The 27,619-nt window shown below is 38.4% G+C and overlaps 1 protein-coding gene across 1 annotated transcript in view; it reads right to left on the minus strand.

The window, feature by feature from the left end:
• WASF1 (WASP family member 1) overlaps window positions 1-27,619 on the minus strand; it is a gene marked incomplete at its 3' end in the record, with an annotated part of 69,685 nt that overhangs the window by 40,537 nt on the left and 1,529 nt on the right. The window contains exon 2 of the mRNA XM_080342865.1: window positions 1,777-1,935. The remainder of the gene's footprint in view (window positions 1-1,776; window positions 1,936-27,619) is intronic.

The raw sequence follows: 27,619 nt of genomic DNA on the forward strand, positions 1-27,619 counted from the left end.
GGTTGAATAAAGATGGAGAAATGAGATTATCTTTAGCTGTCTCTACGGGGAGCTCTGAAAAGATAGCTTGGAGTTGTTAGACTTTGAACTAGTACATATAATTATCAATTAATAAAGATACCTGTTTACCTTAGAAGTAGATAACATTAAGAACCAGCGAACTCAATAATTTCAGTAATTCCTTCTGCATTTAAGATATGTTAGCTGTAGACACAAAGAGAATGTAGGACACAGTACTGGACTAAAACTGTCTAAATTTCTGATTATCAAATATTGGTGCTGTCACTAAAATATTGGTTTCAAGCCACAGAAAATGGGAGGAAAGAGGCATGTCTGGGAAGACAGCACCACAATCGATTCAGCAGTCCCTGAGGACAGCAGTGGGAAGTCACCATATGTAGCTAAACGTCTGTGTTTCCACAGAATGCACAGAAATCACAGGTGCCTATAAAGAGCAATCCAGTCCATTTACTTTTTTTTTTTTTCCTACCAAAAAGGTATGGAACCAATGGGAAATCTAAAAAGCCTCCACATACTTCAGATAAACTCTATCCAACCTCTTTGAAGTGTAGGCACCAAAGGAGGGATGGTTCTTGCCTCCCAAACAAAAGCCTGCTGTTTGGAGAACTCACTTGAGAAATGGAAACACTGATTAAAGGATGGGAGCCAGATGAAGAGGAATGAATTCATGTCTCCGTTATTGCAGTAATCAAAAGCATTAAGCCACAGAACATTTCGCATGAAAGCACTTGAAACTGAGCAAGCAAATAAGCCAAATTTTATCCGGAAACTGGGATATTAGATGCAAGCAGCAGAACTAAGTTTCCAGATCTTAGTCCTAGGAAATAATTATGCATTTTAAAAAATATATATCTTGTCATTAGACAAAACCATCTCCAGAATTATTGATTAGAAAATCAGATATGCATCCTTCCAGTTTAATGTCCTGGTTACCTGAAAAAGTATTTTTCCTCAATTGCTTAGCCCTTTCTTCCCTAGAAGGTGGAAGACATAGGTTTAAATGACCTAACTTGAGTGCTACACTAATACAGCATAACCAACGGAATGGTCTCTCTATCAGAGACAGTAACAACCACTCTCACATGAGACGAAATCAGTCACAGGTCTAATCCCCAGCTCACCTTTTCAAGCTTCTCCTGGGAATGACAGAGTTTAGAAGGCTGTCTAGGTAGCTAGACAAATTAAGCACCTCTAAGCATGTGTGGGTGACTCAAGTTAAATGACTCAGCCAGGCAGAGGGGAGCCTAATTTATTTACACACACAGTGTTCAGCAGTCTTGGAAAATAAATAGATTTGACTATCAGAGATGTATATATTTTGAGTGGCTAAATTGCAATTTGGGTAGGGTATGTCATCCTTAAACCACAAATCTAATCCTATGCAATGCGGAAGAAAACACTGTATAATCCTACTAATGAACTAAACTAATCAAGCTCCATCTTAAATCTAGTTAAATCCTTGCTCTTGATACTAAATTTAAGCACAATGCACTCCTTAGATGACAGGAGAAAATATGCCAATTCCATTCTAGATTTATTACTAATATTAGGTTTTTTTCCCACCCTAAAAGTGTTCTTCATTGCCCATTTTCCTCAGAAAATTCTGCGTCTCCAACTCTACTGTTGTCCTTTACTGTCTTTTCAGTTTTATACAACTAAAACATATTATAATTAAATTTAAGATAATTAAAACCAGGCAACAACATGCCTTTCTGATGGAAGGACAAGTTGCATAGTCAAGGAAGTTCAGAATACCTTGCTTATCACATGAACTTTGGTTCAAGTCAAGAGGTGTTCTTCAGACACAGATTCAGGTTATTTTATTAACCTGAATGATGAGAAGACTGTCCAGGAGACTGTAGATAGTATGTTGATGAAACACGAGTCAGGAATCCACATAATCTGGAGAGATGCCTGAAAAGGAGTGGATGTGGAATTTAGCATGGGATTCAGCATAGGGGCAGGCTGCTGTCTGGCTCAGAATACCTAACGAGCTTATCAGTATGTGGGAAGAGGATATAGGGAAACACCGGGAAAAAAAATCCCTTGTACAGATCGCAGCTTGGAGAAGGTAAACAGAGGTAGAAACCAAGTCCAGAATGGTTCTGCTGTTCTCCAGAGGTTCGTGCAGGGGCTAGTAGAGACTTTTTATATTTACCAATATCCCAAAATTATTTGCAGGGAGCCTTTTACTAGTAAAGGGAAGAGAGTCATTCTTTTCACACTACTAAAAGGGATACTTCACATGTAAGAATGTATCGCCTCCAATAGCACACAAGGACAATGGCCAGATCACTCCAGACTGCAAGGTGTTTTCTGCCAGACAGAGGACATAGAAGTGTCTGGAAAAGCAAGAGATGTGGGCCAATATCGCTATCAAAGAGACAATATCATTGTGTCTTACACATCATCTTGAAACAGCAAATACAGGCATCCAGACTTCTCTGATCCAAGATCTCTCTCTCTTTGGCATGAGAAAATAATTGCAGTAAATTATCTTCTTGAGATGGGAAAGATTAATTCCATGGCCCTCTGGTTAGAAAAGTAGTTTATTGCTGTTTCAGTCTTTTTGTTAAAAATAAAAGGTAAGTGAAAAGAGATGTAGATGGTAAGGCTAAGGGCTGTTAGGGAATCAGACTAGACCTAGGGGTTACTGGACAGAATGATGTTGAATACTTCCTTTCAAGGTGAAACCACTTCAGGCCTGATCCCAAAGAGGTGTCAGGTGATTTCAGTTGGAAGAGATCCTGAGGATCACCTAGGTTAGAGCTAAGAGGAGGCATCTCCTAAGCAATGATCCAAGATGATGTCTGCAGTGCAACGAACACCGCACTCCAAAAAAGGACAACAAAGTAGCCTCTGAATTCTTAAATAAGAAAGTTAAAACACCACCCAACTAAATACCCTGCATTAAAAACAAACAAACAAAAACAACAAAAAAAGACATATTTTAGAGGCACATCTCCAGATGAACAGCCATGTCAGGAAACTCAAGGGATGTTTATTGCGGGGAGTAACTCCACAGTTACGTTTCTAAAAAGTAGACTTTGTGTTAGAGGAAAATTTATCATGTAACAGACAATTTTTGTGTTCAGTGTTAACCACACTTTTGGTGACACAAAAAGAAGGTATCCACAACAAGCAGACAAAACCCAGCAACTGGGAAGGAATCCCATGACCTCCCAATCCAAGTCTTAATAGAACTGATTGACCTGATTGATTCTGAGTTATATGCAAAGCCAAAGAATTTTAATCTTCACTTACAGCAGTTCTCATATCCCTGAGATGAGACAGAGTCCATTCTACATGCAAGAACAGAAGAAGAGTTGCCATTTGAACTTACTAGCTGGGTAGAATCACTCCTACGGTGCTGTACTCACACCATAAGATTTCCCTCACACTGTGACAACTGCTTAGGCCAAAGCTTCCAAGAGACTTGAAAACAAAGAACATTTGAGGAGCAGACTAGGTATTTGGGTAGCTACACAAGTTCTTCCAGTGTCCTTGCCTTAGTGCCACCAGGGAATGAAGCATACTCCACGTCTCTGATGTACAGACATCTGAGACAACCAGCCTGCAGCATTCTTCAGAGTATGTCACTGGAGGTTTTGAAGTCCCAGCAGAAAAGCAACTCTCTCAACTCTGAGTAACTAGTGAACTGGAAGAAGTATGAGCAACCAAGAAAGTGGATTTAGGTGTGGCAAGTATATTATGGCACAAGGTCTGTAAAGCACTAAGTTGCAATCCTAAGAACTTCAGAGCAAGAAACAGGGCTACCAAAAACATCACTTATATCCACTGAACAAGGGCAACCTGAAGTTTTCCCTTGAGAGTGTCAACCTAAATTTTTGGAAGCGAGAAAGCTCCCTGCCAGCTAACAAGTCTTAGAGCAGTTTTTAATGAAATAAAGAAAGCAAAGCCATCATGCTTAGTAGAAAATAGCTAAAGTATTAACAGAAACAGCCTGGTTGAGAACTTGTCCCTGAAAGGCACAGTGGTCTCACAATCAGAAGCAGTCTTATTTCTCCTTGATGGAAAGTCTGGCTGAAGTGAGAAAACTTTGAAGAGTCAGGCCTAGGATCTAAGCCCAAAATAATGGATTTTCTCAGAAGACTACATCTAGAGCTTCTCCTTGGACCCTTCTCTTCTGTCTGGCGCAAAACATCTGCAAATGCATCTGCCAAAGACGCGGTACAGAAATGAAAATGTCTGTACCAACAGTGAAATGTAGCAGTCATTCCATGTCCAAATGTTACAGCTCACAGACTTAGCTGAAGATTACTTCACAGCAGTGAGAATCCAGCTTCTTAAAGGTAAAAAGTGAAACCTGAAGAAAACTGTACTATGAGTAGAAGGTCCAAAACCAAAACAGACAAGGGGGTGGGAGGCAGGAACCAACAAACAGTAAAAATTACACCACAAAAGAAAATGCAATAAGCAAAACCTAAAAAAAAAAAAAAAAGTGGGAACCCCCAAAAGCTAGGGTTTACTGCATAAAAATTATTCTGGCACTGCAGATAAGCATTTGAAGGTCTGATCTGGCCAGACAGCTGAAAGGAGTGAAGAGGAGCAGAGTAGTCTCTGCATGGTATGTGCAAGGACTGACACTACCCTCAAGAGTGTTACTGAAGATAAACACTCGTACACCCAGGAGAATAATAAAAAAATGAGAGAAGTTTTCTTCCTCTTTAAAACACAATTCCTACCTAAACTGTCTCTTAAGAGACATTGGCGGGTGAGAGTATGAAGGCATCACTGTGACTAGCATCTCCAGGAAAGTTTCGCAGACATTCACACAAATTGGAAATATTAATTGAGTTGCTGGAGAGAGTTCAGAGAAGGTCAGTGAAGCTGGTGAAGGGCCTGGAGCACATGTCTGATGAGAAGTGGCTGAGGGAACTGGGGCTGTTTAGCCAGAAGAAAAGGAGGCTGAAGGGAGACCTGATCGCTGTCTGCAACTACCTGAAAGGAGGTTGGAGCATGGAGTGTGTCAGTCTCTTCTCCCAAGTAACAATTAAATCACAGAATTTAAAAAATGGTTAGGATTGGAAGGGACCTTAACGACCATCTAGCTAGAGCAGGGTGTCAAACTCATTTTCACTGGGGCCTCATCAGTCTCGCAGTTGCCTTCAAAGGGCCGAATGTAATTTTAGGACTAGCTAGAGGAAACAGCCTCAAATTGGGCCGGGGAGGTTTATATTGGGAATTAGGAAAATATTCTTCACAGAAGGGTTGTCAGGCATTGCAACAGGCTGCCCAGGGAAGTGGTGGAGTCACCCATCCCTGGGAGGTGTTTGAAAGACCTGTAGATGTGGTCCTTAAGGACATAGTTTATTGGTGGACTTAGCAGTGTTAGGTTTACAGTTGCACCCAATGATCTCAAAGGTCTTTTCCAACCTAAATGGTTCTATGATTCATACAAAGCTTGGTGGGAATATTCACACAGGAAATTCAGACAGTCCAATCCAAAAGAAAATAATGCAGCTGACAGCAACAAGTAAAAGCTAAAGCAGCCTCTGAGTGCCATTTGTATTGCTTCCTACTACAGAAGAAAATAGACATGGCTATGCACACAACAGAGGAGATAACAAGTTCCTACTAATAGTCTGAAGACTCTTTGCAACAGCAAGCAGGAGAGAATATCACATTGGTGACAAAACTGATACTGCTGTTTATTCACTGAATAAACACTTATTTTTATATGTATATGTAGATACAATGAAAGGTCCAAAATATGAGATCTAAAAGCAGAGATTTAAAGAAAAAAAACTTAAGTTGGTTTGGCATAATATGATTTCTGCACATTTCTCAAAAAACATGACAGTTTTACCTATGTTTTTATAATCCATAACCTCAATTTAGTAGTGTTCCCAAAGGGGTAGCCTCTCATGGAGGAAAACTACTACCTGATTTCACACCTGAACCAATGCCTAGAAAGACTAAGAGAATTACCTACTCTGACTCACTGCTGCACACAGGTTGTAGAAATGCTCCTAAACTTTTTGCACCAACACTGGAACTTCTGCTTTTAACTGAATGTATTCAAAAAGTGCAACAAACAACAGAACACCTCAAATATGCAAACAGCTATAAATAAACATCTTGTAGTTATGTCATGTCTACATTTTCTTTTCCAATTTAAGTTTCTGGCTATAACTGAAGACTGGTACCAGCTTATATCATTATTATTTAACTCACATGGCAACTCCTGTGTATGTGGAGTTAGTAGTACGCAGATGATCCTTGCCATGTACACGTTTAGATGAACTAAGGTTTAACTGACATGGGAACTCTTACATGCTTGGAGTTATTCTATTAGTGTTTAGATGATCCATTCCAATGCACATGAGTAAGAGGGAGGGAGGGGCACAGTAATCTGAGTATTAAAGCAACAAAAAAGAGATGTTTCAAAATGTATATCCCAGTCATATACTGAACTCACTTTCCTCCAGAGTACTAACCAGAAAGAAACTAACTAAAAGGAAAATAATAGGAAGATGAAATCCCTTCTGATTTGCTATTAAGCTACATCAAAAGTCCAAAGCTGCTTCTTCCAATACCCAGTTTATATCAGGCATCACTATAGGGAGAATATTTTGCTAATAAAAGAGGAACGGAAGAAGAAATAACAAAAAGCAACCTTCTACAAGACTTCACATTAATACCACTAAACTATCATTGAGGAAATATCTAGACAGCCTTCTCCATAAATAAAAAAGCTGAAGATGATTGTCTGGCAATTGTAGTCACACAGTCATTCATAACAAAGGTTGTAAGTTTATGAAGCCACAATTATTCCTCATAAAGAAACTGTTTGCTACTATTCCTGTAACTCAAAAAGATTATTACTACTTATTGAAGCAAGAGGAACATCTTGTCACATAATTAAATAACCAAATGATTACACAACACTTAGAGCAAAAATGTTAACTTTGAGACTAAGGATAAGAAGAGGAGGTTCTTGTTCTTTGTAGATCCAGCCAACATAACAGCACACTAACAACTGAAATGAAACAAAAAGGCTTTAGGAACAAGCTTTTCTCACTGCAAAAGTAGATAATTTCACTTTGAAAGTATTTTCCTGAGAATGTTTAATTTAAATCAACATTTTCAATCACTGCCATATTTTTAGTGATTTCTATTAGCCAATATTGCAAGAGCAGAATGTGGAAAAAATAAGTTTCCACAGTTTTCAGAAGTTTGCATGGGACTGATACGTTTTATTTCCTCAAGAGGCTCCAGTTTTCTACCTGCCAACTCCAACCTGCTTAAAGGCCCTCTGTTCCTTCTAAACACAACTGTAGATGAGAACATCAATTTTAAAAATCCCCTTTCAGCTTCTGGTCAGGATTGCTGAAATAGAACTGAATATACAATATCAGGCACCCCTGGACACAAGTTTTAAAGACTCTAAGAATCATAAAGTTGAGAACAAGAGCAGGAAAAGTTTCAGGTGATCTACAGTCCATCCTTCCATTCTATGGAAGGGTCAACTATATGCAAGTTATTGTCAGCAAATGATAGGTTAACCTGTCCTTAAGAACATCCATCAATGTCTCAGAAAGTCTGGCAAACTCCTAAGTAAAGTTGTTGCAGTGTTTCACAAAAAAATACAGGTAACCTGCATACTTGAGACCACACAGCTTTTATCATACCTGAGAATGTCTTATTCATCCCAAATATATACACTGGGAAAACAGAGAAGATGGAGGTGTGGGGGAAGATTACTCACAGCAAAAATAGCTCTTCTAGGGACACAATCTAACCCCCAGAAAACTGTACCTTGGCTTTCTGCCTATCTCAAAGCTTCAACACACAAGCTCTGGCAAGTTTAGTTTAAGCTATCAGCTTAAAGTACTGAACCGAGAACAGATGAAAAGCAGACAAATCCAGTTCCATCCTTTCAAAGGGGCATCAGATAGGTGGGACAGACAGCAGAGAGCAGCATCTTAAACCTCCATAACAAACTCGAACAGAATTTGTCAAGAGTCTCCATCATCGATGTTGGGTGCATAAATGCCAGTCATTCTAGGATTTGTACTGACTCCAGGTAACTGCCAAAATGATAGCAAATCTACAGTCCTTTATCCCTTTCTTGCACAAGGAAGATAGCTTGTATCAAAATGTTATGGTTTTATTCAACAGCTTAAAAAAATAATCTCAGATACACCTAAATCCAAGCTAAATATGACTGAATTTGAATAGTTCTGCTGTTAACCTAAATCAAACTCATTTCCCAGCTTGCTGCATGGCTTGTGGAATGGATAAACTGTTCCCAAATCTTCTACCTCTCAGCCAACATCCAGGCTAGTCTGGGAGTGACTGGCAATAACTACTATGCAATTCTTTTCAGTGACCTGTGCAAAAACAGACAACCAAGTGCATAGATGATAAAATTCCATCACACCTAAAACTTTATCCACAACTGACCATACCAGGGGACCCACACAGTGGTGAAAGACCCCCCATGAAAATAGTAGAATTACTGTTTTAGTCACAGACTAAGGACATTGTTCAGAAACTCAATTATGCTGAGTCTCTTCTATTAATAGGTTGGTGCAACAACCTTAGGGTAGTTCCTTATAAAGAACGTCTGCCTTCACCAACTACTATACCTCTTAAGCACCTCTTACATGGAAATACCAACCTTAGCCTGAAAAAGAAAACCTGTCTGAAAAGAAAGGCAACTGGATTAATAAACTGAGCCTGTATTTTTATGGTGAGGATTTCTGAACTTTTAATATAAGCTCTGTTTTTGATACTGCTTCTGACATGTGAAGTTCCAGTGTTAGTATCAGTTTCCACTTGAGCACTGTCCTCAATTACCAGCATCCAGAGTACAATCAGATACTCTCTGATTTATCACTTTAAAGCTGAATGTTTTTAAAGAAGCACTGTAAAGAACTGCGTATAATCATCGTACTCCATACCAAGATACATTTTATTCACCTCTGTAAACTGAAATGCGGAGATAAAGAGACTATTGTCAAGCATTATTATGCACTGCATAGTCTCCTGTGAAGTCGAACCGTGGTTGTTTCTGACCGAACATGCTAACGCTGTCTGGCACCGCTGCCCCGCCAGCAACGTCCTTGCTTCTCCTCCTGACACTGCCATCAACAGCCCTGTCATTCAGCCACTCGCCTGCCCTTGCTGCAACAGCACCTGAAACACCCGAGTTCAGATAAGTCTATAGTTGCACATGGAGAAGAAATATTCCTAATAATTTCCAAATAAAGAACCTCGTCAGGGAGGGCAAAAAGTAAGCAGAGGTGTCTCAGACTGCTAACTCACCCCTAGAATCTCTCTCCTAGAGAAGGCCCTGATTGTTCTTGTGATCAGAATAGGGACAATTCAAAGTAATAAGCCATGGTGGTAAAAATATTCAAAGTATTTTTTCAGAGATTGATGAAAACAATTTAAAGCAGAGAAATCAGTACATCAACAACAACAACAAATTTGCATCTATTAAATTATTTCAAAAATTAAAATATGCACTTTCTGGGAGGTAAATTTCAAGAGTTACAAATATTTTACACACACAAAAAATGTAATTGTTAACTTCAGCTGGTAACGCTACTGAATTCTTGACTTACATTCTTCTGTTGAAAAGAGCATCAATACACAAACTTCACTGTAAAACTAAGAGCAAGTAAGAGTTACAGCTGTATAAATGTTCTGAGAAATTCAAGCTAAAGTTGTTAACAGAAAGTACATAAAGTAAACATTATATTAAGTATTTAATATGTTTTAAATTATCATCTTCGGCTGGGGACATATTACATTTGTCACATTTCTGTGTTAAAGAAAGTATTTCACTTTATTAGTGTTAAAATAGACCCTTTCAAGATACTACATAAATTAAGCATGAAGTAACTGCTTGTTCCTATGTATACAAAAGATTTCCTCCTGCATTAATGGAACATATATAAAGGCAATTAGAAAGTCTTGAAACAGTTTGTTATGTATTTTAGCAACTTACTTGCTGCATTTATCATTCTAATTTTGATTCCTTATGACAACACAGAAATATAAAGAAAATGGAAGGACTTCATTGCGCAGCTGACTGGTTGCTGAGTTTCAAAGAAAGAATTTGAGAGAAAGAGAGGGGAACACAGACAGTACTAACACATTCACATTATTTAATCTGCACGCTCACTGGAGCTTGTTCGCTGAAATGAAGATGGTTAATCTTAAGTATTCAGTAAATTCCACAGATCAGCTGAAAAGTCTTCTGAGGCACGGATTAAAGAACTTTCAAGGGGTATCTCTAGTTCATGTATGGGATAAGTGCTTCAAAACACTGTGTACTAAATCTGCATAGGTGGAGAACATTCTACAAATTCTGCTAGGATAATTCTAAATTGTTTGAGGTCTTAAATTTAGATAAAATTAAGTATTAAAAAAAAAAAGCCAAATGATTGGCAGGGGTTCTTATAGCAGAACACACAGAACAAAGGGCAAAGGAGTAGTCATGAACATTGCAAAGGTTTTCCTTTTGTACTCAGTACTATTTTTACTGCGGTATCATGTTGAGACTGTATTTAGTGCTAGATGCTGAATAAAGACATGACTCCTGCCTTGAAGATCTTATGTAGTTTTGGAGATCAAATCTCAAATAACTGTAGAATCCTGACCTACTGGTACCAGACTCATCTAATACTAGAGATTAGAAGGAAGAAATGCTGATTATGTGGTTTGGTTGCCTTTTTTTTTTCTTCTAATTAAAAGAAAATGCCATGCCATTTAACTTTTTTTTAACAAAATGAATTATTTTCCCTTAAAATTAGAGGGGTATACATTTAACACAAAAATGTTCTGTCAAGCATATAATTCTAATGTTACAATTCTGGCTGATCTGTTCGGCTATTTGTTCCATTTTATTATTCCGGGCCTTCAACAGTAGAGCTGGAAAAAGTACACATTTGCATATTTCTACATCATCAGCATTTCTACATTAACAGCATGTACTATACAACTCTTACTTTTAATGTATAGCACTTAAGACATTACATTTTGTTCTTTTCTGTGCCATTTTTTCTTTTCTAACTTTCATCTTATATACAATTACATTTTACACTACCTTTAAAATGCTCCATTTTATCAAATTATTAATACCTATGCCTCAATATTTATGGAATGCATTAATCATTCAGAATACATTATTTATACTTTCAGTATTGGAACAGGAATTGAAAATTCAAAGGACTGTTTTAGATCAATTTCTTGTCCTAAATAAGAACATTAATATACTACACATATTGGAAACTTTGAGAAAATAAGATTGGGGACACAAAATATAAAGATAATGGTAAAATGTGCTAGGTGTACAATAGAACTATGTATTAAAAAGAGACTTTAAAATAAAATCTAAGTAACAAGCTACCATTTCAGTGACTAGTGGAGAAGCTGCATGGACTGGAATTTCAGATAGAACTAAAAAGTTTTGCTGCATGTTGCTACCTGCGCAGCCATGATAGTGACACCAACTGCAACAGAGGCATCACCTGCCAACAGACATCACAGCTGTAGCAAGGGCAGAGCATCTAATTGTATTAGACAGGTGGAACAAACATCATCAATATGACGTCTCTTTAGATTGCACTAATTTTTTAGATCAGTAATTGTTTCATGGTTAGCATCACAAAACAGGAAATACAAACCATTACCTGCTTGCACTGAGGAACGGGTAGAGCAAGGCTAAGACCTCTCAGTGACAGTGTCACTGAAGTAGGGACTGTAATGTACTTAAAATCAGTATCACTGCAAGTGCAACAAAGGCCAAGAAATATCCCCACAGTTGTGCTAATCTTTAGAAGGTGGAAGTATGTAAAAATGAGGATGACTTTCAAAAAAGCCAGACAGGGCTCCTAAAGCAACTGAATCCATACAGGCAGAAGTAGAGACTACTGAATGATACTGTATCAGAAGCGCAGAGCCAGAATACAAAACTCAGTAAAGCAAATGCTGGTGCAGGGTTAAGTGTAATGAGCTGACTAAAAAAGCCAAGTCATTCAGTCACTACGCAGAGGCTCGGTTTAAAATGAAAGTAACTATGGAAGAAGCTATGGTACAAACAGAAAACCTAACATATCACCTAGGCTCCATGGTATTCACCAAAGGCTTCTAATGAAATACAGGAGGAAATAGCCAAATGACAACAACTTCTTTAGTACCTAAATTCTGGTGTTGAATGCCTAAAGGCTTTTAAGGAAACTAAGCAGCCAAGCCATAAAACCAAATGTTGTGGTATGTAAAACTGATTAAAATAGAGGAACCAGAACACAGGAGTTGAGACTCAGCTCTCACAACAGAGGGAAGTCACCCGCGCAGGGGTCTGTACCAGAAACTGTCCTCTGACACACACATAAGTACCATGGCAAGGCAGAGAATAAAGAGATGGCAGCACATCAGCCAGGTGAGAAACATCTACTGACAGTACATACTTATTCAGGGTAGTAAGGATGAGTGCTCTTAAAGAACAACAAAAACACCTTATCAGTCTGAGTGATCAGGTAATAAAATGGCTGGTGAAATCCAATTTAGATTCAAGTAAATCGATACACGTATTGAAAACTAATCCTAGCTTCATATATAAAACAAGAGGTTCTGAGAAGACCAGTGACACTAAGGAGCAGAAGAGTGGGGTTATGCTAGATCACTCCATGAAAGCATCAGCCTAGTGCTCGGCTACACTAAAAATGCATATTAGCAAATTCAACAAGTATTAGGAAAATTAGGAGATATTGGCAGAGAATGAAACAGAAAAAGGTCACTCTATATAATTCTATAAACATATGTTTGTTCCATACTTTAGATCTTGCATGAAGCTTTTGCCTGTTCCTCTCAATAGAAGACACAGTAGATTTGGAAAGGGTTCTGAGAGGCCAAGAATGACCTATGGTATGAACTGCCTCCATACAAGGAATGCTCAGATAGACTAGGACTCTTCTGTTTGCAGCAAATGGAAATTTGGGAGCTGCTCTGACAAAGATCAACCCAATCATTAGTGGCAAAAAATCATTAGTGGCAAAACCTTAGATAGAGATTAACTGTTCATGGTTCCTTCCAATAAAATAAACAAATGGGTAGCATCTAAAGGTGGGGTGGGTCAGGTTCAAAGGGAACATGTGGTAGGACTTCAACCAATGAGCAGCAGCCCCCTGGACCCTGTGCCAGAGACACTGAATGCAAGAACCTCACATCAGGTCATGCAAAAACCAGAGAAGCACTCATGAGAGATTCACTACAGGTACTTAGACCAACCCCCAGAAGTTTACAAAACCCCTGAGTTGAAAATGCTCAGAGATTGAAAGAATATTAGGAAGTATCATATGGGCTGAGCCTACTCTTCCTCTTCTCTGGGCATCTGCTGGTGGCTCCTGAATACTGAGCAAGGCAGAGTTTGGTGCAGCATTCATTATTTGGTTAGCTACTTGGGTGCAACATTTTTGGCAAACTACTAACAAACAATTCACATTACAAAGGCTGAGAAAAGTGGGTACAATCGTATCTAATAATCTTACATAAACTTAAATATCTAGAAGATAAGGACTTAAATTCCATCCCACTGTCCTTGAACTCATGTTAATGCCAAAGTTCCTCTCTTTAGAAGCCCAAACCCTTTTGGCAACTTAGTTGCTGAACCTATGAAAGGTATGTAAGATTACTAGTAGAGTAAATAGTTTATCTATAATAATTTATTTGAAGTAATCTTTCCTCTGGATTTTAGGTATTTTCCTTTTCAACTTCCTTTTTTCTTTAAAAAAAATGTACATTTGTTCTCATCCTTTATCAAAATAATTGTAATTTCTTAACACTTTCTGTATTATTACTGTAGCATATTCATTTGTCATATCATGGCTGTATTTCTCCTCTTTTTCATTGGATGGCACCATTAAATACAATATTATGTAAAATTCCTGTTATCTATTATGAAAGCCCAGCCCACGTGAGACAGGTGCCTGAAATGTTTGTATTCTCCAAGCTTAATATCAAGTAGCCAATAAAGGAGGTGTTTCTAAAACAAAACAAATGACCAAAACCAAAACAACAAACAAGAAGTACTAAAGCATTACTAATACTGGTGCTGAAAACCTTGAGATTGCATTCTGCAGAGGGAACATTTTAACTGGAACTTAAACTTCCTTCAGGTCATTTACAGAAAAAGTCAGCTTACTTCAGAGTAAACCTCACAGATAGAAGAATTTCTAGAATACAGGTGATGTTCACCATTCCTTCTGTTACCACGGTGTTTCGGAGCCACAGCTGCAGACCAAGGCTCTATTGTGCTCAGAGGCCGTGTTGCTCAGACAGCAGCACACAGCCAGACTTAGGTAACCAATTCCGACAGAGTCAATCCTGTCATACAACTTTTTTTTTAACCAAGTTCTGTTTGCTATCTACTGCAGGGCTGTAAAACTTCAACTGAAAGCTATTTCAGCATCACACAACTCTGTGGTTAAACACACCTTTGAATTTCCAACCTAAATGTATTCATGCCCCATCTTATCGATATTTGTTCTAATGCCAGGACCATCATTTATCTTCAGTAACTCTTCTTCCTTCAGTGTTCACCCCCCGATGTACTTACATGGTGGGGGGGCACAGCTCATTTAAACTTCAACTTTGTACATCAAACACATCACTCTCCTAGTTTTTAGCTGCCTGTTTTACAATCAGAATTCCTGAATTTAAAAAAAATGTATTAGATCTTCGCAGTGCTTCTTAAAACAGCACTGTTTTATTTCTAGCTATTTCAGAAATACGACATCCAATACAGCCTAATTTCAAACGTGCCCTTTACAGAATTCAGATTAATTTTTGCTTGGCAATTCTCATCTGGGTCAGTTAGCACTTCTCGGGTTTTCTCATGCACTCTTCTACTGATAAATGTAAAAAGGCTTTTTTTTGACATTTGCACTTTCTATTTCTATTTCACCGTAAGCAATTCAGTCTTCAGAATTATTCAATCTTTGCTCTGTAGTATCATGATCTTTCACTAATTAATGATGCTTTCCACTGTCTCATCTGTAGATTTCATCAACAATTCCCATTTTCTGTGTACTGATTAACACTGGTAGCTCCAAAACACTTGCAAAAGGATCAAAAAAAATAAGAGAGAGAAGAACACAGACACAAATATTGTCATTAGTATCGCCTATGCCTTTTTAGGTAGGTATTTGACAACTAATTATAAGGGGGGCTTTGATGGACCACAGTGAATTATTTTTACAGATATTTAATAGTATTAACATGAGCATGACAGGCGGCACAGTTCTGTATGACTATTCATGCAAATTGCACCTGGAAAGTTTTATTTACATGCACATAATTCCTTTTGTAATATACCCTGCACTGAAAACTTTTTAATTTTTCTTTCATTGCTTGTGTTTCTTTTCCATTAAAGATACACTCATCAGGAATCAAAGATAAGGCTGCTTTCAGAATGCTTAACATGAATTTTTTTATATAACTGAGAAATTGAATCTTTTCTTCTCTGTGTACAGAACTATCAAAAATAACAGATATGCCTTAAGTGATCTCACTGAATAACTGTACCAAAAGTCAAACAGATATAAACTTATTAAAGACAGAAAGAATTAAAAAATAATTAATGCTGTGGTCAAGACAGACACAGCTCTCATTTTGTACATACAAGGCATTAATGACAATGGGTTTTGTTTAGGTTAAAAAAAAAAAAGTAGGGGAGGAGAAGCTTATATTCAGGGGTCCAGAGTTCCTAGGTAGCTCTTGTTCTCCCGCTGTATCTAATTTTTGCCTTCTGTCTGCTGGATGAGTAGTTTGCATTTTTGCTGCATTTTCATCACAATTATGACAAGCTTCCATAGGCAGGTTAGTTGTTTTGGTTTTTGTTTTTCTTTCGTGGTGGGTGGTTTGTTTTTCAAGCAAAGCTTACACGAGCTTTTAACATCACTATGTGTTGCGCAGAACCTTTCCATTATTTTAAGGCCTTTTATACAAATCCAGTCAAACACTCTCAAACACCCAGCTCAGGATCCTGTTTCTGAGAGTGGCTGTTCAGTTCTAACAGACACACCTCGGAGAAATCAAAAGTCAAAGATACAATCCCGTAATTGTAAAGTCTATAAATATTGTGACCATATTAATGATCATTTGAATGCACACCAATAGGACCTAGGCAAAATCACAGAACAGCCGGAACATATAATTACATCATGTTCAGTCTGAAATTTGGGGGTTTTTGTTTATTTCTTTGGGATTTTTTTCACTAAAATACTGTAGGGCTGTGGGGGTGGGGAAGTACTTAATGGACCATCCTCACTTCTTTACTCCATTGTGTCCCAGTGATTCTGTACATAATATATAATTTTATTCAAGCACCAGAAGCATGCTGTCTTTTCCACAAGTAGGCCAAACCAAATCATGGGTATTTCTTACAAGAAACAAGGCCATCTTCTTCCTACTATGTACAGATCCCAGCTGCTCATCTCTCCCTTATTTTTCCAGTCTTTGAGCACAGTAAATTGAAAATTAAAACTGAAAGAAAACCAAAACTAACTCATAAATAAAACATCTCTCTGTAAAGAAAGAAAAAAATCCACGTATTTCAAATCATTATGCTTCTCTAAGGTTTTTCAATCAACTAAAACCCCAGCCATTCACCTAGAATTAAATAATTAATTCAGTCAGAACAGCACGGTCTTTCATTAATTGCTTCTACTATTTTGTGAGTATAAAAATCAGAAACGCAACTACCGCCTTTCGACTACACAGCAGTTCACCTTCTTCATAGCAGGTTACCTCCCCTTAAAAACCTTAAACTTTGTCAGTACAGGGGCACTATAAAAAAATCTTAGTTTCCATATTTGTGTCTGTTTTGCAAAAACGATTAAAAAAGCCCTGTGTGCAGGTAAACTACATGCAACTATCCATATTTTGTTGTGCTAAAGTATGTAAGTCCTACTCTTCCTCTGCCTTCCAATTCCACTATTGCATATAAATGCAACTGAAGTGCTTTGTGCAACTCAAAACAATAGCTTCCTTGTACATGCATTTTTGCCCAGTTCAGGTCTTCAACTATGCAACTAATTTGCTGATTTTCAAAGTAATTCAGACAACACTGATTTAAGAGTTATTTTAGTTTCCTGGCTCCTCTGTTACTGTATTTAATGAAGAAGAAAGTGAAACCACTTTTACTAAAGCATAAACTATGTTTACAAGCACACTTGTAAGTTTCCTTTCTTTAGGGCCCCAGATGAGCTCAAACCAATACCTAAGTATTTTATTTTATATTATCAAAGGGAGATAACATATTTACAAACTTTTTAAACAATAGTTCAGGGTGTTTTTTGGTTTTGTTTTTTTTTTTCCCTTTTCATATTTAAAGAGTTATATAACTCATAGACAGCATGAGAAGTATCCGTGACACTTTTCATGGGAAGAGACAATAAGGAGGGAAGAGGAGTGTCATTTGTTGGTGGTTGATTTTGGTTTGGGGGGATTGTTTTTTAAATCGAACAGCTTGTGTTCATCTGTCTTGAGAATGATAAATCTGATGCAAAATCAAATGATTTAATCTTCCTTTGTCCATATCCTTATACCCATTTATCTTTTAATCTTACTTCCTCACGTATTTTCTACTTCATTTTTCTTTTTTTCTTTTATTCTGTTGAGTAACTGTCTCCCCTGCTGCATTTCAAATCTGTTTCTGCAGATTGGATCTCCGACTGTTCCTTCTTCCAGTCACCAAAAAGCTACACGTTGCTGAGTGAAGAGAATGCATTACCTCACCCAGGGTTCCAAAGGAACTGAAAAGAGGCTTACGTCTGTGATCTGTTGTCAGAGCTTCCACAGCCAACATTAGGGCTAATACAGAAAGTAGAGAGGAAAACAGGATCATTTTTTAAAGACACCTGTCACTTTCCTACTAGCAACATTTTCTGTGTATATACACATAGATCTTAACTTTTCTAAACCCCTCAATTTTTCCACGTTCTGTATCTGTTTAAAGTAGCCTGAGGGCCTCAAGATTAACAAACATTGTGCACAATGTAAACTGCCTAAAGTTGCATTTACTAAAGTCCTTTTCATATGTACATCTTCATCGTACTGAATGTACTTTATGAAACCTTTTTGTCTACAGAAATAAAAAGATGAGTAACTACTAAATTCTTTGCAAAGAAATGGAGTGGGGGAGAAGGAAAGTAAATCTTGAATTTACATAAACTGACAAAATTCTACAAAATGTCTGATATTTCAAATGTACATTAACACCTGTTACTGCCACTGCACCAAATACAGAAAATGGGCAGACAGAACTACATACTATTTTTAAAGGAACACCTGCTAACACATACAAACGCTGCTTTTCCACTCAAGCCACTGAGAATAATTGTCTGAAACTAATGCACACCTAGCTACAATTAGCTATAAATGTGAAAAACATGTTTTATATCTTTTACCTCAAAACCATATATACTGATATGATACACTTACTACAGAGGAACAGTAAATTTATACCTATGTGCCAGTGCATGCACAACTACACAACTGGATCACACAGTGAAGTAAGCATAATTTCATCAGCTGTATCGTTTTATGTAAACTTTCAAAAACTTCTCTCATAATACATATGCAACCTCAAATGGTCTATCATTCCAGAAGATGACATGCTGCAACGCAATTTTCAGTGTTAACTCATTCCTCCTTCCTTCCCCCACCTCCTGCCCATTTCCTACAAGGGGAGGAAAATACACAGAACAGTGAGGAGAGTCTTCCATTTGATAACCAGCATTAAAAACAACCAAAACAAGTCCATATGCTGTAACTAGCACAGGCATGAAAAGTCATGAAAATTTACCATTATCTAACAGCACAGTCAATGTGACAGCAGATAAAGCAAAAGCTAGTTAGCAGCTAACATGAAGGGATTTGATTATTCAATACAGTTCATTTATTGCAGAAAGTCAACAAAATAGGTTGACACAGAGGTACACTCTCATCACACCAATGACAACCCTCTTCATGTTATTGCTGAGGAAAAGAGAGAGCAGTGGAACTTAACAGACTTCTGTTGCATAAATGTACATCTGTTTTATAAACAGAGAACAGTTACTGATCTAGAAGCAAACAGTTACTTCAGATGTGTTGACCACAGACATTTAATTGCTGGTTTGCAAGCACCCCGGTAAACTTTGGTTTCTTTTTAACCAGAAACATTTGGGTTTGTTTCATCATGGTCTAGAGGCCTGAAAGGATGACGACTGTAAACTCTCTCTGAGCAATCCATTCCAGTGCTGTGCTATCCTCCTAGAATGTTTTCAGAAAATTTTTAAAAGTCTGCACATTTGAAGTTATAAAAGCTCAGTTCAGTAGAAAAGTAAGTCAGAAGAACTTTGGCCAATAAATCAAAGAATCAATGCAGTTCAAAAGGATCTCTGCAGATCATCTACACCAAACCCCTTCTCAAAGAAGGGTCAGCTAGGGCAGTTGCTCCAGGCCTTGTCCAGGCATGTTTCAAGTACCTTCAAGTACTTCTGGAGTTTGACCAAACCCACAGGGAGAAATGTTATGTTTAAATGGAATTTCCTGTGTTTTGGTTTGTGCCCGTTGCCTCTTGTTACATTACGGGGCACTGCTGAGAAAAGCCTGGCTCCATCTTCTTTACTACCTTCTGTCAGGCATTTATACACCTTGATGAGATTCCCCCAAGCCTTCTCTCCTTTAAGCTAAACAACCCCAGCTCGCTGAGACTCTCCTTGTGTTACAAATATTCCAATCCCTTAATTATTTTTCTGGCCTTTCACTCCAGTATATCTATGTCTCTTCTGTAACGGGGAAACCCACAACTGGGCCCAGCAGTCCAGACATGTTCTTGCTAGTGCTGAGCAGAGGTGAACGATCACGTCCTTTGACTAATGCAACTCTAGACAGGGTTGTCCTTCTTTGCTGCAACAGCACATTACTGGTTCACATCTCTCACAGTATCCTAGAAAAAATGTCCAGCATACAGCTAGATAAACACATAACGCAGTGGGTGAGCAACTGTCTGATGGGCTGGGCTCAAAAGGGTCATAGTATTATAAATGGGGTCATGTTGGGCTGGTGACCAGTCACTGGTGCAGTTCCACAGGGATCCATCTTAGGGCCAGCACTCTTCAGTGTCTTCATAAATGACCTGGACACTGGATTTGATGGCATGCTAAGTAAGTTTGCCAGGGACACAAAAGTGGGAGGAGCTGTTGACACTTTTGAGGGCAGAGAGGCTCTGGACAAACTGGGCAAACACCAACTGCATGAAGTTCAACAAGGGCAAGTGTTGGATTTTACACCTGGGACACAGCAATCCTGGCTGTACATACAAACTAGGGGATGAGATGCTGGAGAGCAGCTCTGCAGAGAAGGATCTGGAGATTCTGATCAATGGCAAGTTGAACATGAGCCAACGGTGTCCAGGGCAGCCAAGAGGGCCACCCATGTCCTGGGGTGCATCAAGCACAGCATTGCCAGCTGGGCGAGGGAGGTGATTGTCCTGCTCTGCTGTGCACTGGTGCGGCCTCACCTTGATCACTGTGTGCAGTCCTGGGCACCACAGGATAAAAAAAGATACTAAGCTACTGAAGAGTCCAGAAGAGAGCTGTGAAGTTGGCAAAGGGTTTAGAGCGTATGACATATGAGGAACAGCTAACGTCACTTGGTCTGTTCAGCCTGGAGGAGACTGAGAGGAGACTTCATGGCGGCTACAGCTTCCTCACAAGGGCAGGAGGAAGGGCAGGTGCTGAACTCTTCTCCTTAGTGACCAATGACAGAACGCGTGGGAATGGCAGGAAGATGTGCCAGGGGAGGTTCAGGTTGGACATTAGGAAGTTTCATCCTCCAGAGGGTGGTAGAGCACTGGAACAGGCTCCCCAGGGAGGCAGTCATGGCTCCAAGCCTAGCAGTGTCCACCACAGTGTTGGACAATGCCCACAGACACATGGTGTGAATTTTGGTGTTGTCCTATGGAAAGGCAGGAGTTGGACTCAATGATCCTTGTCGGTCCCTTCCAGCTCAGGACATTCTATGATTCTGTGTTCAGCCAGCACTGCCAAGGCCTTTTCTGCCAAGCAGTTTCCCAGCCAGCTGGTCCCCAGCATGAACTGGTGCCTGGGGCTGGCCCTCCTCAAGTGCAAGGCTTTGCACTTCTCTTTTTGGAAATCATGAGGTTCCTGTGAGCCTGTCCAGATCCCTCTGAACAGCAGCACAACCATGTGGTGTATCTGCAACTCGTAGTTTTATGTACTTTGTTGAGACCATCAAACATTTTTTAAGCATTGAAGTGTGTATGAATCACAGTGAAGAAACAAAAAATATTCAGAACTAACACCAAGGCAATTGGCCTTGATGTACGTTTGGCTGAGCTTTACGACTGTGATTTCCTTCCATCCATTAAATAAAATTAAAAAGATAACCATCATTAGACATCACACGTACATTACCATATGCTTGAGTACAGAACAGAAATAATTTTATATGTTGTATTAAACAAATCACATGATCTCTGGAGGTTTTTTCCTAGCGTTTATTCTCAATAAATTGTTACAGCCTGCTGGACCAATGTGTAAACATACTCTGGTGGTTTCTCTGTTTACATGTACAGTTGGCACTAAGCCAAAAGGCAGGAACTAACAGAACTGCATCTATTTCCACATGAATTTTAGTGCAAGGCAATCATCATATAGCTTTTGTTCTCTCTGCAAGTCTACCAATTGTTTCCCTGACCCCGTTAAAAGATAGTGACTTTAAAGTCTCTAGCACTATGGACTCCAAATACCTCAATGGTCTTGTTAGGCAGGAAATGACAAGGTTCTTAAGATAACATTTTCCTCAGTTGGAGGGAGCTGAAGAGCAGAGACACTTCTGGGAAGCTTCCTGGTTTTGGAGTATGGTTTGTATTTCTCTACAGGTACTTACTGACCCTCCCCATTCTTCTCACTGCCCAGGAAAAAATACAAAAAAACCCCAATACTGACATCAGATACACATATCCTCTTATTTAATGTATTTTTAGAAAAAACAGAAACTTATTTTAAAGTAATTTTGGAGCTGTTTTCTTTCTGAACATAAAGCATTAAGGCACCAGGTGCTCTGTTAAATTAAAATATGCTTGATTCTTATATTAATCTTTGCAAAGCTCTATATGCCTACAGTAATGCATATGCCCAAGAGGAACATAGCAACTGGTGAAGGCTATTAAAGAATGATTTTACAAGTTTCATGTTTTTAAATGTAGGAACATCAGGCAGTATTATTAAATTCAATGTATTCTCTGTAACTATACTACAGCATTTTAGTCATTACAATACATTTAGAGACTAGATTATAGCTTTTATTAGTTCTCACTGCAAATACCTAACAACTCTATACGCATTTTCTAAGGTAAAATTAAGATAAGATCATTCAGTCAAACAACATACTTTGACTTTCTCCCTTTCTTCTATTGTGTACATCTACCATAAACCTCTTTGGTTCTTAGACTCATAGAATAGTTTGGGTTGCAAGGGACTTTAAAGATCATTCAGTTCCAAGCCCCTGCCATAGGCAGGGACACCTTCCACTAGGCCAGGTTTCTCTAAGTTCCATCCAACCTGGAGTTGAACACTTCCAAGGATGGAGCAACCAAAACTTCTTTGGGCAGCCCATTCCAGTGCCTCACCACCCTGTTTCACCTTACAATGTATATATCCTCAATATTCACCTGGTACTTCTAAGTGGCCTGCTCCCTGTTCTGAAAACCTTAACATGTGATGGGAAATGAAGAAGCTCATCTTGGATCTGTCTGAAACAGTCCAACATGAGGACAACTCCTGGTGCCTTTTTACAGAAGCCACCCCTGCAGCCCCCCGCTCCCAAAACCTTCCCACATAAACCTAGTACAATACAACAAAATCTGGTCCATTCATTCAAATATAGATAGCTTCACAGAGGTGATACTTCAATATATACACATGCAAAGTTGTAGATGTCATCTCTGGACAATGAAGAGAATAATAGTATCTCAAAAAAAGGAATAAAATGAGATGATGAAAGAAATGCTGTAAATAAGAGCAGGAAAAAAGTCTGAGATGTAACAGGCAGGTTAGAAGATCCAGTAAGAAGAAATAGCAGAAGGAACACATAATAGAGTTCTAATATGTAACTCATTTGAATAACTTCTATAAATTTCAAGATAAAAATTCAGAGCTGGTAAATTCAAATTATATCAGAAGATTCCTGATATTAGGACAGTTCTCCCTTTTTCCCCTGAATGTCTTCAGATTGCTAAGGGCATCCTGTGATGAGAAAGCATTAGGCTCCCTCATAAAGATTATCACAGTCATCTTTCTATGGAGCCTCCAGGACTAAGACAACTACTACAAGATACAAATCCTCTTCTGTCAGTGAGGGTCAAGCCCTATTTCTTCACATCCAAGGAGTGCAGAAAGGGCAAATTATGCCAGATTACATAACTGCTTCCTAAGAGTGATCGATTTGTTTTAATTTTTCACGTCTTTCCCCTTTCAGCAGCCATCGTTTTCTATTAAGTACTCTTTTCGGTTAGTGTTCTTTGTACACACACTAAGAATAATTCATTAAAATTTAAAAGAACATATAACAATAAAAAACATTAAATGGTCTGCTCTGTGAAAAGGAAGGTCAACCACTACTGCCAAGTTTTTTTAAGAGTGTCAACTTTTTTAGACTGCCATTTAAAAAATAAAGACGTAAAATAAATATAAAATTATTAAAGAACCCATAATTGCTTTCAAGAAAATGACACATCAAGATGGTAGGCTCTCTTAAGTAAATTAAACTCAAAAAATTAAGACTAAAGTTCAAAATTTGTATCCATGTTATAACTGTATTTACAATGTTCAAACTGCTACATTAGCTTTCTGAGTCACTTGTAATGTGTCTACATTAGCTTTTTCACAATTGCAACAGAAATATAACCACAATGCAGAAAGAACTGTTTTCTCCTCCTTCAGTTTCAAGAATGCTCAACTAAAGAACATAAATGCATTCAGAAAGTCATCTCCATTTACATAATGAAAATGTGGATGGAAAAAAAGATTAAGAATACACAAGATTTTGCAGATAAAGCATTATATTAAGATACACAAGATTAAAGAACAGATTAAGTACCCCATGAAGTTCAACAAGAAGTGCAGAGCACCTCACATATAAAGAAAGGCCCGAGAGAGCTTGGACTGTTCAGCCTGGATCAGAGAAGGCTTGGGGGGGGATCTTACCAATGTAATATCTGAAGGGAGGGTGCAAAGACAACAGAGCCAGGCTCTTTTCAGTGGTGCCCTGTGAGAGGACCAAAACCAATAGGCACAAACTGAATCACAGGAGGTTCCCTCTGAACATCAGGAAATGCTTTTTCACTGTGAAGGTGACCAAGCACTGGCACAGATTGCCCAGAGAGGTTGTGGAGTCTCCAATCTTGGAGAAAAGCTGCCTGGACAGGGTCCTGGGCAACTGGCTCTCAGTGGCCTTGCTTGAGCAGGGGGGGTTGGACAAGATGACATTCAGAGATCCCTTCCAACCTCAACTATTCTGTGACATAATATCATCTATGGTATCATAATATGATGCTCTTCCTAATCAAAACGTATACGAGAGTTTTTCACAGCAGAGTACCAAGAATACTGGAAAAGTGTTCATGTTTGACGACACCTGACTGCAGCAATCTTACCTATATATCTAAGTGTTAAAATAAATAAAACTATTTTTTAAAGCACCTAAATGATGACACAAGTAAAAGCAAATCTACCAGAATTTGTCAGCCTCAGACAGTCTACATTTCCAGAAACTTCTATTTACAGTAGAATGAAAATGAACATCTTAATCTACTACAATATTCAGAGACTTCTAATGACATCATAACGCTAACCTAATGCTCACTGAATGACTACCAGTAATAGTGCATATGCCAAGCAAGTGTAGTGCATTCTTTGTAATTCCACAGCCTTCAGTAATTTTTTTACATTCCCGAAAAGCATTTACAATTAATTCACCTAGAGCAGTGGCAGGAAAGAGATTTCTCTGCAGTAACTTCAAGTAAGCTTCAGCTATGCATTAGGAAAAAAAAAAAATTACCTGAGCTCACAAAACATTAAAAATATGTGCACTTTTTTGTTCCAAGCACAAAAGCTCTCTGTGAAAACACCACAATTTCACATACTTGCTACAACCACAGCTTTGCAGCTCTGAATAACATCAACCATCATGGTATCTTGTGCTTGCTTAGAATTTATTACTTTAAGAATACAAATGCAGACAGGCAGACAAATTCACTCTGTCTGCATCAGGGATACAGATGCTATTTAAGCTCATAAATGAAGAAACTTAGCAATAAAGATTAACGGTCCAATACTGCAAGATGATGTAATCTTCAAATGCATTTCAACGCAAACCAAGATAAAACAATTCCTCACAAGTTTGTATTCCAAATATCAGCATGTGCACACACACAAACCAAACAAATCATCAGTGTTCTTGCCGAATCATTTTCCAACTCAAAATCTAGTACATGGCTGTTTAGATCCAAACACTGAGCGACAACCATGATCACCAGAATACGTCTGATCTCTTTGGAACAACATCATTTCCTGAATGACAAAATTCAAGATACACATGCAACCTGCCATCTCAATTCACCTGACACAAAATCCACACTCTTTACTTAGGACCTTCCAAACATAGTAGGGGAAAGGGGCTGTAGATGAACGAAAGTGCTCTGTAGCTGCAGTCCGCTCCTGCTGACACCTGTCTTTCACTGCCTCCGGGTGAGAGATGCACATTCAGTCCTATGACAGAGGAGAGACTCCAGAAGGGAGAAAGGTGGAAACCGAGTGCAGCTGTCTAACTTAACATCAAGTTATTCTTGATGGTCCTCAGGAAAGGTTATGGTTCAGAGGATCCTACATAAATTTTTGTGTTGCCATTTCTGGATGCTGTCTTTCCAGCAGACACAAGCAGGTATCTATGTGGGTGCTTTTGCTGTACTGCACATGTGCAATAAGCACCAGTCCTGTCAGAACTATATAGATCACATGTGTCCTAGAAGTGTGTACATGACAAGAAGGTGCCTGTGAGGAACATCCCCTAAATGCCTATAGTTGATGTAATCTGGCTCATAAAGATACAGAGAAAAGCCTATCTATTATAAGTTTCGAGAAAAACAGAGGTCCTGTACAACTAAAAGAATCTGTCTTATAATTCAAACTGAAAGCTGTATTACCCTATAGAAAGAGTTATAGAAAGACTTCTGACAATTCGATTGCTAATTTGCGTCTGTGAGACTGTGTCTCCCTGTCAGTAAGCAAACTATTAGATGCCTGCTGTTGACTGGTAACACCTTTGAATTTCATCAGTGAAACACCAAAGTGATGCTCCCTGAATGCTTTTCAGTCTTTCTTGACATTGAAACTGTACACTATAATAATAGAACCTGCTCTTGTCAGGAAAACAAAACAAAACAAAACTCACCAACAAAACACCCCCATCCCACTCCCCACCCCAATACACCACAGTAAGAGCTCCTTTTCTCAATTACAACTTAACTAGGTTGTCAAATTTCAGCTTTAGTATCCAAGTATCTTCTGAGAAATACAATGTTTATGTCAGCACTGTTCTGTAACATGGAATTTTGCAACTGTCTAAAATTAAATTTTAAAATGAAAATCTGAATGCCAAAAAAAACCACAAACCCCACCAAATAATGATTTTGAGATTAGGGCATAAGTAGTCTGGGACATTGGCTCTTCTTCCAAGCTTCTCATAATTTTAAGCAGTCCACAAAAATTATCCATGCCTTCAGCTTTCTGATATGAAAAAAAATAGATAGCTCCCAAGCTTCTCGCATGTTTTACTAAACCCAATTAAGCCTTGAGGTAGATAAGTATCTTTAAACAAAAGATGCTGCGTAAACCGAATTCTTGGAAGACCATATAAACTGCAGAAATATTTCACAATAAAGAAGAAACAGTCAAGTTGTGCTGTGTTTGGGGTTTTGTTTATAAAATAAGTACTTGTGATATAAAAGTTGCTAACATTTTCTGTATCTTATTTTGAAAAGTATATATTTCCTTCTCTGTGTTAGTATAAGAAATATTCTGCTCATTTAAAACAAACAAACAAAAACTTGCATAAATATCCAGTATGTCTCTACAGCAGTTGCTTGGCATCAAAAGCTACCCTCAAAATGATGCTACCCACACATAATGATTCCTCATTTAAACCAGAAAGGGAAACTTTAAAAGAAGGGTGAACATTAAATTTCTTTTGGTATAAAGATAAAGAAAAAAAGCCCGAAGAGTGAGAAGAGGTAGAAATCAAGATTACACTTGTGGTCATAGCCTTAGAACTTCAACTTCTATTTCCTTACTGACAATCCAGAAAACAGTGTGGCCTGTGTGCTGGGTAACAAAGAGATTCATGTACATCGAGCTTCCAACCAAAAAGGTTTTAATTTTCTCTGAAGAAAAACTCATGACAGCAACAGGTTCACAATCACAAAACATTGACTCAAAATTCGGCCATCTTCATGCTTTAAGCTTAGAAATCTCCTCTATTAGCACACGTGCAC

This window comes from Nesoenas mayeri (assembly GCF_963082525.1).
Source record: "Nesoenas mayeri genome assembly, chromosome: 3".
Taxonomy (NCBI): domain Eukaryota; kingdom Metazoa; phylum Chordata; class Aves; order Columbiformes; family Columbidae; genus Nesoenas; species Nesoenas mayeri.